The sequence below is a fragment of the Ciconia boyciana genome, chromosome 2 (assembly GCF_034638445.1).
Source record: "Ciconia boyciana chromosome 2, ASM3463844v1, whole genome shotgun sequence".
NCBI lineage: Eukaryota > Metazoa > Chordata > Aves > Ciconiiformes > Ciconiidae > Ciconia > Ciconia boyciana.
The window spans coordinates 168,111,388-168,123,621 of record NC_132935.1 but is presented as its reverse complement, the minus strand read 5'-3'; the positions used below and the strand labels follow the sequence as shown (position 1 = coordinate 168,123,621).

The 12,234-nt window shown below is 50.0% G+C and overlaps 1 protein-coding gene across 3 annotated transcripts in view; it reads left to right on the top strand.

The window, feature by feature from the left end:
- Positions 1–3,174: 3,174 nt before the first annotated feature.
- The window catches only part of SCAP (SREBF chaperone), a 66,652-nt gene continuing 57,592 nt past the window's right edge, over positions 3,175–12,234 (top strand). For 2 of the 3 annotated variants that reach the window (XM_072854916.1, XM_072854915.1), the window contains exon 1: positions 3,175–3,352. The gene's annotated coding sequence lies outside the window, so the exon portion shown is untranslated. The remainder of the gene's footprint in view (positions 3,353–12,234) is intronic. The other variant, XM_072854917.1, reaches the window with a different exon arrangement.

Below are 12,234 nucleotides of genomic sequence, written 5' to 3'. Positions count from 1 at the left end.
CTTCCAGGCTCAGGTGGTGCCTGCTGGGCCTGACCCAAGCCCCAGAGCATCGCAGGTCCCAATTGTCTGTGATGGATGAGCCCCGAGCTGCCTGTGTGCACAGCCCAGGCAGGCAGCCAAATCCTGCGTGCGGCGTGCCGCCCGTGCTTGGGGTGCCCAGCCCAGCCCAGAAGGCGGCTAGGAAGCAGCCGGGTCCAGAGCTTACTGTGCCCAAACCCCCGTCCAACCTCTGCGTGGAGGCAGAGGTGGGGACACCGCCACGGCTTGGCGTCCTGAGTGCCCCCGAGCTGTGCACAGAGCCCGGGGCTCCTTGGGAAGGTTCCTGGTAGCTGATGGTGCTTGGCCCGGCCATGGTACCGCTGCTGCTGGGTGCAAAGCACCGTACCCTGCCCTGGCAGAGGCAGGCTGGTGGCTCGGTCTCCTCCCATGTCACACGAACCCTCAGGCTGGTGCCTGCTGTGCCTTGCTGGGGTAAAACAGGTTTCTTGGCCACCAGCCGTGCAAGTGACAGCGCCCAGCACCGCTGCTCCCGGCCCAGCACGGTGGATGATGTGCTGTCACCATCTGCAAAGGGAGGACGAGGACAACCAGTAGGTCTTGGGGAAGGAAACTGCTGGCACCAGTCGCTGCAGGCACTATGGCTGCTTAAAATGTACCTGTAATGGGGATATAATGGTGTATAATTGAAATAATACCTGTACGATGGTGTATAATTGAAATAATACCTGTACGATTAGCTTCCCCTTGGAGAGATCCCCAAATGTCCCTGCTCCAAGGCTCTGCCTCCCTCCTCTGAAACTGGCAGGGTAACCGTGTGACGTTGCTGGTGGCTTTTGCCCAGTTCTTTCTGCGCTCGACCGATGCCTGCATCCAAGCAAGAAACCAGAGGCTGCCCTGGGCTCGGAGTCAGCGCGTCCCCAGGGTGTGCGGGCTGGGCACCACGCAGGAAGCAGCACCCTGACCCCCGGTGTCCCCATGCAGGGGGATGTTTCCGTGAGATCCAAGGCCCTTCTGAACCAGCTGCTCTTACCTGCGCTGCGTGATGGTGCTGCCTGCACGCTGTTTCCCAACAACAGCGGCTTCACCCCACTATTTTGGTGTGCCAGGCTTTTGTCGCACCGATAACCAGTGGCGATTGCAGCGGGGAGGCGGCGAGGGCTTGGACAGGCAGCATCTGGGAGATGCCTCCTGGAGAAAGGGATGTGAAACCCGCGGTGGTGCCTGGTTCACGGCGAGGACTGAGCCCAGCATTTCCACCATCCCTGCCTGACATCCAGAGTTGGCATCTGCCATCAGGACGTGAACTCCGGAGGCCGATCTGGCAGCTCTGCAGGGCCAAGGGCACCTGGCACGGCCACGACTGAACCGAGACCTTGCTCTGGAGCTGACGGTGCGGGAAGGCAGTGCAGAAAGCGGAGATTAGGAGGGATGTGACTGATGGCAAAACAGGGCAGCCTTGCGCAGGGTCGGCCAACATCTGCGTGCTCAAGGCCGCCGCTACGCGCGGCTCTTTGTTTGCGAGCCAGAGCTTGTGCAACGCCGCATCTCGACCGATAAAGCAGGTGGGACTTGGCCCAAGGCTCACGCTCTCTCTGGTCTTCGTTCCCTCGGCCTCGGTGGGAGCAGCCCGGGACCTTGGCCCGGCAGCAATGGGGGAAAGGCCACCAAGGCTGGGACTGGTGGGACCGGGGTGCAGGTCCCCTGGGAGAGGGTTGGCTGCGATGGTATCGGACAGGGCTGCCAGCAGCGGGGACTGTCACAAAGCGTCAGAGCCCGACGGCTGCAAGAAAGGCCCTGCAAAAGGCCGGTATTTTGGGTAAGACAGCCCGTAGCACCTCCAGCGCACCCGCCTCCTGGCCAGATGCACCAGAAACGAGGCTTAAAGGAGACTTTTTGTGCATTGCGTGGGGTCCTGAGCGTGCTGGGGGGCTGGACGTGGAGATGCTCAGCCCCAGGAGATGAACGAGCAGGGGCTGCCTTTCCCCTGTCCTATTTCTGCTCCTTTCCTTTGCTCCTTCCCTCCTTCTCGCTCTGGTTTCCCACCAGACCCTTTCTGACACCAGCTCTTTCCTCGCAGGGCTCCCCTGGGATTTCGGGTGTGATTCCTGGCAGGCAGGAGCTGTCCCGGGGGTGACGGCCGGGCCGGCAGCACGGCTGCCTTCCACCGTCCCCCTCTGCCCCTGCCGGCACCGGAGCTGCTGCGTCCTTCGCTGCAGACCTCGGCCTGCCCACGGCTTCCCCTGGCACCAGGGGGAAAAGACAGGGTAAGCCCTGACCCTGCAGGCGCCATGTGTCCAGGCTGCGTGGCATCCCACCCCGTGCCGGCAGGAACAGCATGGGCATTCCTGGGGAGAAAAAGAAGCTCCCGTGGCCTCTGGGTGCCACACGCCCCTTCCCCTGGGCACTTCCCTACCCCTCACCCCGCTGCTCCTTCCAGGGGAGCAGCCCTCCCGGCCCAGCCCAAGCCATGTGCCGCTGTCCCCTCTGTGCCCAGGGCTCCCGGTGCCTGCCCCACCCCCGTTCCCCGCAGCTCTGGGTATCCGCTTCGCCTCTATCCCCCGTGCTGAGCCCCAGGGCTCCCGGTGCCCCATCCTCCCCTCTCAGGCCCCGCATCCACCCTGTGCCGCAGGGCTCCCAGCGCCTGATCCCCTCAGCCCCGCCATTCCCCGCTGCACGCTCCGCATCCGCTCTCCCCCCTGAACCCCAGGGCGGCCGGTGCCTCTCCCGCGATCTCCTCTGTGCCCCAGGACCCCTCTCCCCCAGCCCTGCCGTCCCCACCGTGCCCCCGGCTCCCGGTCTGACATCCCCCCCCCCCCCTCCGCCCCCATCGCCGCTCCACGTGCTCCCGCCGCCACCGAGCCACTTCCGCCTTCCCACGCGACCCGTGGCGCGCCCGCCCCCTGGGGGGCGTGGCCTGGCGGTCGGAGGGGGCGTTCCCAAAGCGCTAGGTAGGGGCGCGGGCTGGCACTCAAGGGGCGTGGTTATAGCGGAAAGGGCGTGGCGATGCCAATGGAGGCGTGGTTCTGCGTGAGGGGGCGTGGTTAGGGTGGTCGGGGAGGGGCGTGACCACGCCGGTGGCGGCGGGAGGTGTGGCCGGCGGTCGGCGCTGCGCGCGCGCGTGGGGCCCGGCGGCGGCGGCGGCGGCAACGGGGGGAGGGCGGGAGGGGTGGGTAAACCGGACCGGGAAGGACGGGACTGAGAGAATAGGTTTAGGGTGAGGAAAGAGCTTCAAATCAAACCAAGATTAACCAAGATCAATTAAAAAAACCAAACCACAACAACAAAACGGACTCACGGCCGCCAAAGAGGTCAAAGGTCGGAGGTGAGGAGGAACCGCTTCCCCGACGGTGAGGTGAGAGGCACCGGTGAACGCGATCGGTCCCCGGCGGACACCGAAATTATTCCCCTACCCCACCCCCGCCGCCTCAGCGCGGTTCCCGCCGGGCCTGGGCGCGCGCCTTCCCCTCACACACACGCACGCGCGCGTCCGCGCGCGTGCGTGTGTGTGAGGGGAGGGCGCGCGCCGCTTCCCCCCCTTTTTTAACGGTCGTTTAACGGTCGCTCGCAGCAACCTCCCCTCCCCTTGTTGCTCCTGAGGGAACCGCGGCCTTTAGGCCTCTCCCCGGCGGGAAGCCTGAGGGGAGGTCTCTCAACCGGCGTGTGTGAGGGGGTGTGGGGGCTCCCCGCCCCTCATGGGTGGGTTTTTTTTGGGGGGGGGGGGGTTGGGTTGCAGAAAAGAGGTTGGTGGGTGCGAGTCCTTTCCGCCGCAACCTGTGGTGCTTGAGGTGCCTGTTGGATTTGGGGGTTTGGCTGCGGAGGGTGGTGAGTATCTTCTCGGGGGGGATGCACGGCTTGCAATTTATTGTATGACCGTGTTTTCTAATAATTAGCGAGAGCGAGGAAAAAGAACAAAGATGAATTTTCTTGTTTGCAAAGAGCAAGGCGCTGTGCTTTCCTGAGATATGCAGAAGGGACTACCTTACCCGCTCGGCACCTGAGGATGAAGAAGCAAGTGGTGGTGGTGGGAAGATTGGGGTTGGGTGCTTGTGCAGAGGATCCACCGAAGGCCTGGAGTAGCGACTGCTCTGCCTGCAGGAGGATTCAGAAGGAATTGGGATGAAAACAGAGAGGGTTTACTGCTTGGGAAACCGGGAGTCGTCAGCCTGAGGTATTGCTGTGCTGGAGGAAAGCGAGGAGTGGAGAGGAAGGGAGGGAAAGCATGAGGAAATGTGTCGGAAAGAGGGATGTAGGAAGTTTTGGTGGGGCTGGCCGGTCGAAGATGGTGGGATGGGAGTAAAGCAGTAAAGAGGGTGAGATGGAGGAAAGAGTTAATCCTCTCTGCTGCGGAATCAGAAGAATATGCTTTATAGAAAAGAAGAAGAAGGAGTGCGTACGTAAAGGGAAACTGAACCCTGAAGTGGTGTAGTTGTGGTTTTGTATCTGGGAGAATCCTGAGGAAAGGACTGCTGCTTTAATGCCACAATTTCCTGAATGAAATGTCTGCTTATTTTTCAGGATTGTTGAAAGACAAGTTTTCTTTCATGAGAGGGGCAAAGATAAGGCATGATCTCACTCTTCTGTGAAACCTGTAACTGTTATGACAGTGTACTAGTGTGATGAATTTAGGATTACACGAGCTGTTGTGTAATGCAGAAAGGAGATTAACTGACTTGAATTCAGAAGACAGGAAAACACCCTGGGATTTTCACTGAATGTATGACACGTAGAGAGCTGTGCTGTTAGCCCCCGAGTCCTTCCACCAAAACAATTCTGCTCAGTATTTTCAGTTACAAAGCTTAAAGTGGTACAATGCTGTTTATTTTTCCAAACGTGATTCGCATATAACATCACAAAACAGCAAAGAAGATTCAGGTTTTGTATCAGGAGCATTAAAATAGTTTTTAAAGTGTCAAAATCTCAAATGAATGAATTTGTCAAGCTCTCTCTGAAGACAGCTGTTGAATTATTCAATGTTGTTTTTATCCAGTGGGTTGCTAGGCCTGCCTGCCATCAGAGTTCATATAATTATGCATAGAAAAGTCTTCCCCCTCCCCCCCCCGCCTCTGATGAGCAAAGAGTTTTAAAAAATGGAATAGGTACAGCTTCACGAACAAAAATAGTTTTACCTGTCTGTAGCGGAACGTAGTAGGTAATGAATGGAAGGCGAGTAGCAGCAGTACAGCAATTTCAGCAGATCTTGTGACCTGGGAATCCTCTTCCCTATTCTCGCTGCGGCTGACTTTCTGCGCCGCACTCGTGGAACTGACAGACCTCCCTTGACTGTCTTTCCGGGGAGCTGCGGGCAGCTTTCTCCCATTTTACAGCAGACACTTTACAGTGTGCTGTGGCAGCGCAGAGCCCCAGCGATGGGGAGCATGCTCCTCTGTGCTGGGTGCTGTACGAGCAAGGAGGACCCAATGGTGCTTGGCCTGAGGAACTCGGTCTTGAGTATAGAATGAGACCGGGTGGATGTAGACTGAGCTTTCCATGCATTCCTTAGCTGTAATACCTTGTGTTATAATTCCTTCGAAACTTACACGGTGCGTTAAAGGGTGAGAAAGAAAGGTCTTAAGGAACACGAGGCAGTTCTGTGGTCATGCAGCTCTCTGTTTCAACGTCTGTAAGCTATTACTTCGCACAACCAAAATATCAAACAGAAGGTGGAGGACCAGGGACTTAAAGGTGGTTGTCTTCAAGAGGATCTTTTAATTTGTGTCCTCAGCTGAAGACACAGTCCTGGCGTTTCGGAATGGCCTGTGTCCTTTCTGTGTAACTGGGTTCCCTTGGGAAGAAAATAAAATTCTGAGGCTCCTGCCAGTAAACGAGTGAGTTTCAGCTGTAGCGAGAGAGTGGTGGTGAATGAGGAGGGGAGGAGGATTGCATTTCTTTGGTTAAAAACTGAATTAATCTTGTATGGAGCATTGTGGTAAAGATGCCATGGGAATAATAGTTGGTTTGTTTTCAGAAGACAATGTCCGAGTCAGACTTTTGGACTTCTTGTCTAACAGAGTATCTTTGAGATTGTTCCGCTGTTGGGAAGAAAGAGCTTAGTGATTTGCTGATCCTGGGTTTTTAACTGGTGATTATTAGAAAGACAAATATTTAGTTCTGCGTGATGCTAGAGGTGTGACAAAAAGCTCCCTTATCAGATGTTGGGAGTCCTGGTAGTTTGCTTATTCAGGCTTGCCAAATGTTACTTCTGTAACCTAGAACCTGTTGAAAATCAATCCCATGCAAGTGACTCACCTTACAGATGCTTGCATTCCCTTGTGCCTTCTCAGGTGCTTTTCAAGCCTGAAAGATATTAAAATGCAGACTTACTTTTTTTTTTATAATGAAAACTGTTCTGATTAAAAGTTGGGTGGGGTTTTGTGTGTGTTTGGTTGTTTGGTTTTTGTTTTTTTTTTGAGGGAACAATGTAGGGAAATACATGCTGAAGTTTCCTTCTTAATTTTTGCTTTGTATTTCATGGCCTAAGTGGTCAGAGTTGTGTTCGTTGTCTGTGTTCGTTGTCTCCCTTATTTCTGTCAGTGTTAGCATCCTGCCTGGGAGAGGATACCTGTTAATTAGATGACAGATACAGCCAAAAATTCCAGCATTCAAGAGTTCAGAGGGAAAATACCACTGAAGCTCTAACATTTGGGAGTTGTAGAAAGGGTCTGTGTGGAAAAGGCAGTGTGTTTCCCCAGGGAGCCAAAGGTAGACTTCTGTTTTTCTGCCAAACCCAGTTTTAGAAACCCTTCGCTTGATAACTGTCAGAACATACCCAACCGCTACTATAGACACCAAGTCCTCCTTCGGAAATGGGAAGACTATTTTATATGTTTCCACAACATATTTTTCAGGAAAACGATAGCGCTTACTGCATAAACTTAGTTTGATCTGACTCTAATTACAGTTAGTCAGGAAAATTCTGCCAGTGATAGCTGGTCTTTTTTATAGGGGTGTGTTTTTAACGTGATGGAGTGGCTTACTCAAAAGCTATTTCTGAGGGTTTGGGGGGGAATTTTCTTCCAAGATGCAACTGACCCAACAGAAGCTGTGGTCTTGGTAAACCAGAAAAATAGTACTACTGCTGCATCCACAGAGATCAGCAAAGCTAGCTGCTGAACTGAATTCAGAGGATTGCGGGAACAGCGAAGAAAATGGTGCAAAAGGTGCTTGAAACCTCTGTGCTGGCAATGCAGATTGCAGAGAAGGAAGATACCTAAAAAAAACTTTTTCTGCCCTTCCCCTGTTAAGGTCAGAGCCAGAACCGTTTTCTGTGTGGTGGAAGGACTGCACCTTTGTATGGGGAAGTGGAGCAGTACGTGGAAAATGCAGAAGTCTACTAGAAGTATTTACGTAGATGTGGTTTCCCTGGGAAGGGTTGCAGAAACCCACTGTATCTATAGCACCCAGGACTGAAGTAGCGACCTAAACATAAGCAATGGTGTAGTGGGCTGCTAAATGGACTACATTTCCTTATGAGGAGTGTATTTGCCTGTTTTGGGCACTTTTTAGACATGTTATTGTCCAATTTAACTTTCCTGACCCTGTAAAACTGTTGAATGAAGTATGGATGTTAAGTGTTTATCATGGCACAATCTCTTAAACAATAGTTGCAGCAGAAGGTGCTATTCAGATATACAGACAAGGCCATCAATTTGAGAAACAGAACTGCAAACCAGACAGAATCAATGGGCCTAAGTTAAATATATATATATTTTTAAATAGAGGTCATTAACCACTAATTCTGATTTCTGTCCTGAAGGAGAGGTTGGAACCAGGAAGTGTATCCTTTGCAGGGAAAGGAGCCCCAGCTGTAGATAAAGAAACAGGAAAAGTCATGCTCACTTCAGGTGCTTACTTGATGAGGTAAATGAGTAATTGCAGCTGGAGAACTGTTGAGAAAAAAGAGTGAATCTCCAGTGGGTGTGTTGTGGTAATAAATGACTGCTATGGGTACTTCTCAGTTACATGAACTTTGTCTTGAAAAAGCAGTAGTAGGTAGAAATCACATTCTTAAAGTGCTAATTGCAAACGTTGCTTTCATCGCTCCTGCGGTAGGTAGGTTATTCAAGCCCAGAGGTGTTTCTGCTCTTCATTTGAAGAGTAGCAAGACCACATAAGAAGGATTAAGACAGAAATCAAACCTGACTAAAAAAGGCCATCAAGGGATACTAAAAATTATTCTGTGAATGTCCTAAAGGTAAGAATATGATGGAGGAAAGAACAGAGAGGAAAACTTGCTGTCCAGTGTCACTGAAACTGAAGTGTTCAGTGTCTTTTGACTCTTACTGAAGACCAAAGTCAGCTGGCGAGCAGCTACTGCTAGTGGTGGACTAGAAAAAAGAAAGAGCAGGTTTGTAGGCAGTCATCTAAGTGAGATATTTTCATCTGTGTACCTAAAGTACAGGCTGGAAAAAAAAAAAAACAACCCTTAAAAGCTTTAGTAGGCGTCTTTTGGGAAATGGAAAATAGATGATGTTTTGAAAGACCAGAGAAGAGCAAGCAGTTTGTGTAGGTGAAGGGGTGGGAAGAAGAGAATGGAGAGTAGTAGTAATCTTAAAATCCTGCAGCAAGTAGTCAAATGATTTGTAAGCACCTGAAAGATTAGGAGGAGCATGTAACAGTCAGCGCTGGTTTGCCACAGTACTTCCTTGGCCAAGCAAGTTTACTTCTTTCTAGGATAAGATGTCCGGTCTGTTTCTGGCTGCAGAAGCAAAAGCTTCTGTGTATCTTGCATTCAGTAAGGTTTTGATTTTTGTCCTAATAAGAATCTCAAGTAGGTAAGGTTTAAAAAAAAAACCTAAAAGCTAAGAAGGTGCCGCTATATGACAGATACAAACCTGGTTAAATAAATGTGCTGAGAATACTGGTGAAGACCTTGTTAAAATGGAAGGCTGTGTTGAGAGGGTTACTGGGGGGGCTGTGGGTTTCCATTCGTGATTTGAGCGGTATGCACAGACATGTTAAAGTTGTAAATGACACGAAGGTGGGAAGGACCGCAAGTGTGCTATATGACAGCATTAAAGATTGAGAAATGGATGCGATGACTTAAATGTTGCCTGAAAAATAGGCTACAAGTCAATAAGGACACCGTAAGGTTTTGTGTTCAAGCAAAAGAATTGGCTGCAGGCATTGGAATAATTGGTTAGGTATAATCCAGAATTAAAGGAAACTTTTCACCCGCACTGGTGACCAGTGATCTCCTGTGGGGAAAGGAGGAGGGGAGGCAAAAGCTTTGTTTGGGTATATAAACCAGAAAATAAACTGCAGGTTATGACATAATCCTTCTTTTCCACCCAGTGCTGGTAAAGCATCATTGGGACACCCTGTGTACTGGTTTTGGTGTGACACTGGAAAAGTGACATGAACGAAGCGGAGAGACTATGAAGCAGAGCAGTCTGTCTCTGGAAAGTGCCATCAGGGAAAGCTGTGTGCCTTGAGAAGACTGAGGGGAGACTTGAGGAATTTAATCTTACGAGCGTTGCTGCTGAGGCTGTCCTGTTCTCCGTGCCCACTGAGAGCAGCACAGAAGTACGGGTTTAAATAGGGGGGAGGGACACAGGTAAAATGTTAAAAAAAAAATACCTAAAGCTTAGTACTAGAATATGTTGCTTGGGGTGGCTGTAGGGTCTCCAACTAAATGCTTAAGAGCGAGTTGGATAAACATCTATTGGGAATCATCTGGGTGTGACTGTGAGTGAGGTGCATGAATTGGAGCCCTCAAAGTCCCTTCTAGCCCTGTCTTCTCTCACGTGTGAGCTGTAATTACTAACGAGGTTTGTTCTGGGCTGCCTGGGCTGTGGGTCTCGGACAGTGACTGGGTGAGTGCTGGGGCAGGATGAACGGAGTAGGCGAAGGGCAGCCTGCCTTGCAGTTCCTGTCTTGCACTGCAGACAGAATGAGGCACGAGGCATGGGAAGAAAAAGATTATGTCCTTTGGTGCAGAAGCGTCTGTCTGGCCTCGTGTGTTTCACAGAAAGCTGTCACGATTATGCTGAAGTCTTTACCTTGATTTTTTTTTTTTTGCAATTTGCATGCTTTAGTGGGGTGTGAGGGCTGCTTTTGGGAGGTTTTGACTCTTTATTGCTAGTCCGTAGTATATGTAGTACTTGCAAACTTTTTAGAAATGACACTGAGGATGGATCTGACAAAGTTACCACTTCATGAATGACATTCAAAAGTATTCTCTGTATTTCATACCACAAACAAGAGGCGTGGGCTAGGATGTTAAATTTGATCTTGCAGAGAGGTTTAGAAAATGACATTAGTAGAAACAGTAGCTGTGGTAGGAAGACGAGTGTGTTGCAGGTCTGTGCTGGGTGAGCTGTTTGTGCAGGACTTCTGAGAGCAGCACACAGAGCTGCGACGATGTGCAGGCTGCAGTGGTTGTTACAGAAAGAGCCAAGCGGGTGACGTTGTGTTCAGGAGGAAGCACAGATGTAGGCACGTTGTACAGTGATGGAGCTTGATTAAGACCTACAAGAAGGTAAAGAACACTTAATTAGCACTGGGAGTCCATGTTATTTTTATGGAAACGGATTTTCTCCATACTTCTGAAATTTTAAAATACGGATTTAAGATGCCTGATCAGCGCACTCATATAGACAAGGTGTATCCTAGAAAATCTCAGAGATGCTCTTTGATGGTTACTGTTTGCATCCTGGAGTTAATTTCTGGAGTCAGGAACTTCCTGAGTAGCCAGAGTGACAAGTTGATCAAATTCCTCAGTGTTTGTGCCTGGCCACCGAGTTGGAACATACTGCAGCAGGCCAGCACACTCTTGTTGTAGTGAGAGGTGGATTTAATGGTAAAAGCACTGATACATAATTGTGTGTGGGTGTTGCATCAGTCTTTTGGTATTTTTAGGAGAAAGTGATTCCCTAGCCATTTGTCGTAAAGCAGCTATATAGATAAACAAAAAGAAGCGGATTATTCCAAAAGTGATCATGTGAGGTGCATTGCATAAGGGCAGCTGCTGGGTCAGCCTGACAGCCTGTTTAGGTTAGTATCTGGTTTCGGAGTGTGGACAGTGTTTAGTACAGGGGAAAAGTGTACGAACAAGGCAAATAGGTTGGATGCTGGCAGCCAGTGCGGTGTTCGGGAGAAGTGGCTTGTGGCTGAGGGGCTTCTTGAGCCAGAGGAATGCCTTGGCTTTGCGCTGAATAGCGCTTCACGGCTCGCTCTTCCAAAGATTTGTCTGCTTGCTTTTTTAACCCACGTGACATAGACAATGAATGTCCTGGGGTGAAGATTTCCACAGCTTAACTGTGTGTTTATTTTGAGCTGCCGCTTCGTAGTTTCGTTAGATGCTGAACTATTCCTGTACTGAAATAGGCAGCCCTCCCCTGTTCAGTTTCCTCAGATCATCTCTCATTTTTGTACCCATTTGCTGATAAAATCTTTTCCAGATTGAGAAGTCTTCCCATAATTTTTTGTTTTATGGAAGCTGCTTGGATCTTTGATCATCCTTGTTGAACTTCTCTGTACCTTCTCTAGTTCTACTGCATGTCCTTTTTGAGATAAGGGAGAATGACCAGAACTGTGTACAGCACTTAGTGTGTGCATAGCACAGATTTACATATTAATATAATGATTTCTATTTGTTCTCCATTACATTCTTAACAATTCCTAATATACAGTTTGCTTTTTTTGACTGCATCGAGTTCACATTTTCAGAGAATTAACGATTAGGACCCCAGGATCTTGTTTGTGAGCAGCAAGAGCCAGTCGAGAATGCATTCCTGTGTATGCAACGTTATTTTCCCCGTACACATCATGTACCATTCATTGGCATTGGACTTAATCTCTCATTTTGTTTCCCAGTCACTTGGTGTGGAGTTATTTCTGCCAACTCTTCAGTTGGCCTGATCTTTGCCACCATAATAACAGACAACTGAAGGTGTTATTTATGTCAACATTGCACCCTTTTTCCAGGGAAATTGTGAATGTGTCAAACAGCACAGTTCCCTGTGGGACTGTCTGATTACCTCCCTCTGTTAAAACAATCAGACGTTTGTTATGATCCTTTTTTAACCTTTCTTATAATCAACTTCTATCCCTGTGAAGGCCCTCCCCCTTCATGGCACGACAGCTTAGTTTTTCAGAAGTCCCCGGCAAGAAGTTTTCTCAAACACATTTTTAGCAGTCTCAGTAGACTTTCTAAATTGCTCTCTGCTCTATGTGCTTGTTTATTCCTCTGGAGACATCAGTCTGAAGCTAACTCTTCCTCACTGTGTGGTAACT